The sequence below is a fragment of the Phalangium opilio genome, unplaced genomic scaffold, assembly GCF_054372755.1.
Source record: "Phalangium opilio isolate 3A_F unplaced genomic scaffold, DU_Popi_V2 ptg000100l_1, whole genome shotgun sequence".
In the NCBI taxonomy this organism is placed as follows: domain Eukaryota; kingdom Metazoa; phylum Arthropoda; class Arachnida; order Opiliones; family Phalangiidae; genus Phalangium; species Phalangium opilio.
In genome coordinates, this window is record NW_028324203.1 from 1,571,725 (window position 1) to 1,575,094 (window position 3,370).

At 37.7% G+C, this 3,370-nt stretch overlaps 1 long non-coding RNA gene across 1 annotated transcript; it reads left to right on the top strand.

The window, feature by feature from the left end:
• The first annotated feature begins 938 nt into the window (after window positions 1-938).
• Window positions 939-1,971, top strand: LOC149632422 (uncharacterized). The gene is made up of 3 exons (XR_016373875.1): window positions 939-1,487; window positions 1,580-1,638; window positions 1,825-1,971. It is a non-coding gene; the product is annotated as an uncharacterized LOC149632422 (long non-coding RNA).
• Window positions 1,972-3,370: the final 1,399 nt, after the last annotated feature.

The window sequence follows — 3,370 nt, forward strand, 5'->3', positions numbered from 1 at the left end:
TGGTGAACGTTAGAGCAGCGTCACTTTGTCCATCCCATCTTTATGATACCGTTGTTAGCTCCACGGCTTTTTAGTTTTTTAAAAGATAGGTGTACCGCGCACCAATTCCGAGAATCCTTAATTGCATCCTTAGAGCCATGCCGCGAAAAGGTCAGCCAACGTTGACAATTTACAGCACCAATTGTCAAGGGCGAAGGGAACCCTTGCCCGCAATAAAAATTAAGTAGTTGAAGGAGAGTGCCTGTCCAGCAGGGCTTTCTTTCACTTCGAACTACTGGCGGCATATCTTTCACGCCACTTTTGATGTTTGGCGCGACCACCAACACACATATATATATTGGTATTTTCAACTCTGGTAATGGTTCTTAAATTTTTAAAAGTAAACCTCTGGTAATGGGTTTAAGATAAGACCTCATACTGCGTTTAATGTATAAGGGTGGTTTTTTGATTCGATGTAACTTTTTTCCTATCATGGTTACTGCTTTGAAAAAATTCCACTGAACTAAAATTCGGACCCTTAATATGTGGTTAAAATTTCAAAGAGATCCCTCTATTAGTTTTCTTCATAGAAAATAAAGTCGCTAAGGGTGGTTTTCATTTCCATAAAAAAATTAAGACATTTTGGCAAAAAAAGGGAAATTTTCCCTTAGGAATAACATGGGAAATGTTTGCTGTGATGGCCAAATTGACTCGAGCATTTTTTGAAGACTATTTATTCGATAGGTCGGAAAATGGTTTTAAATGAAAGGTTGAACATTTTTCTGGTGCCTTTCGAAGTTTTATTGAAAACAATTAATATTAAGTATTACTTTTTGTATTTTAAGCACATACTTAAACTTACGACCTTATATTCTGTTGGACTTACGTGGTTTAATCCTAGCTAAAATCATAGAGAAACGTACTGTTGGACTTACGCTGTTTTACTGCTAATAGAGCGACTGAGCGAAGATTTTTGTTTAGACAACGCGTGTGGCTATGCCGAGCTTAAGGCGAATTTTTTAACTTTTCACATAAAAGAAGGGGTTAATTCGTCCTCATTTTATTTTAATTTCGTAAGTTAAACCTTATTATAATTTAATACAAAAGAATTTAAATTTAGGATTTAGCCGATAATTTTTAAATTGACTGATTTCACTAAGCCTCGGTCAAAATTTAAATACAGCTGATTGTATGTAGAGACTAGAGACCAATTGGCCGTGTAGCGTACGTTTTAAGGTGTTTCACCTGGTGCCATCGGCCCACGATAGCCGCTAATTAGGTAATTTGTTTAAATTAAATCAATTTTTGTTGTTTAAAGTAGATTAATGCAAAAGACGCACAAGGGTTCGTTCCCTGGTTTTTGACTGTTGCCACCAGCCAACAGTTACCGCTACGAAGATACGTTTTTTACTGGTAAAATAAATGATAGATTCAATCACACTATCACTAAACCCTGTCACCAAATCATACAATATTTTTAAATGACGCTTTTCCAATAATTCTTATAGGTTAACAATTTAAATTTTAATTATTTAGTGCTTATTCTAACATAACCTGAAAACAGTAAACAATGGCCATTTTTCCAACGATAACTGTGCAGATTATATTTGGTGCCACCGATAACCACTATGTAGATCATTTTATTGGTTTAAATTAATGGTAATATAATTGAATAATTAAACACACGATCACTAAACCCTGTCAACAAACCAACCAATGTTTTTTATCCCGGCTCTTGCAATCATTTTTTTTAGGTAACAGTTGCGTTTTTAAGTACTATTTATAACCGCTATTTGGAATAAACCTTTTTGTTTAAATTTGATACATTTTTGATGTGTAAAGTAGATTAATTCAAACTACGCAGAAGAGTTCATTCCCTGGTTTCTAGACAAGGGTTACCGCTACGAAGATATGTTTTTTGCTGGTAAAATAAATGATAGATTCAATTCAATCACACTATCACTAATCCCTGTCTCCAAATCAATATTTTTAATTCAGCCTCTTCCAAGCGCGAAATTACAAATTACAGTGTGTTAATTAATTAATATAAATTTTGGATAAATATGTAACACACTATCATTATTAAATTTCTGAAGAGAGGAAAAAAGGTTGAAATTAATTTTTTTAAATTTAAAAAGCAAATTTGGCTCGGAAAAAACCCAGCGCCAGAAGCCTGGCTTATAAAATTTTCACAAGATGATTCGTTCAAGAATGTGTAGAAATAAGTCGCATAGAAGTAATGAATATTTCACCTAAGTCAGCTGACTTGGCCAGGCAGGGCATAGCCCACTCGATCCATGCTCACGGACGCTGCTCTGCATCTTGCGTAGTGTTACGCGTGATCGAGTGGGCTATGGGCAGGGTAAACAAATACGGGGCTGCCAGGCTGTCTCTTACACAATAATGATACAGGGCAAATGACTTGTTTGAAAATAAAACCATGGGACCACAAAGAAAATGCAAAGGTAACCAGAGTCCAGACATTAACTCAAAAAGTTTAATTGTTCAATTCCTAAGTTTAGCAGACGACGTGGTCAAATATTATTATATAGCGCGAGCAGCTTGCGTCCATGAGCGCGGATCGAGTGGGCTATGCTTGCAGGAAGAAACTTTGTCTCAGTTACACCAAAGAGAATATAGGGGAGGAGTTGAAGATCCCCCGCTCCACAAGGCTAAATTACATTGTTGCCCCTAAATTATACTAGCGGTACGAGGGAGTTTCCGGCTCAGTCGCGCCACCTACGATACCGTTAAATGTCTCAAACGGAAATGCCTCGGTACTGCGCATTGAAGATGCGCGGTAGAAAAGAGCAACAAGATTTTCCCCTCTTTCCACTCCTCCCCTATATTCTCTTTGGTTACACCTTGTATTGGAAACCCCCATACCTATAGCGTTGCCTGTGTACCCCCGCCTACGGCACCGTAGTCCTCCCAGCATCCTCAGCGGTTAGGTAGGGTCGTACTGGATGAAATTGTAAAGGGCGCCCCCTCTATCTTAAAATTAGAAGCTAGCTCTCATACAAATAAAATGGCGCTACGCGGCAGCACTTAGCAATCGCCTACTGAAGGGTAGGGGCGTGCGCGAGGTACATTGGGAGAGATACGGTGCCGTAGGTCGCCCATCTTCATTTGCAATCCATCTCAATTCCCTTATCCCTGGTTACACTGCTACAACGAAAACCAAATACCAGCAACATAAGTCCAAGCCAGTCATCTGAAAGACTCAAAACGATGACTCTGATTCTTCTGAATTTGAAATATCAGTAGAAATGATTCTAGATAATCCTCAGAGTTATTTTAAATATTTTAATGCTCAAAGCCAGGGGATAAGGAAAGGCCAAAATAATTTTATTATGAAAATTTGATGTTTTCAGTAATAAATTAATCTCAT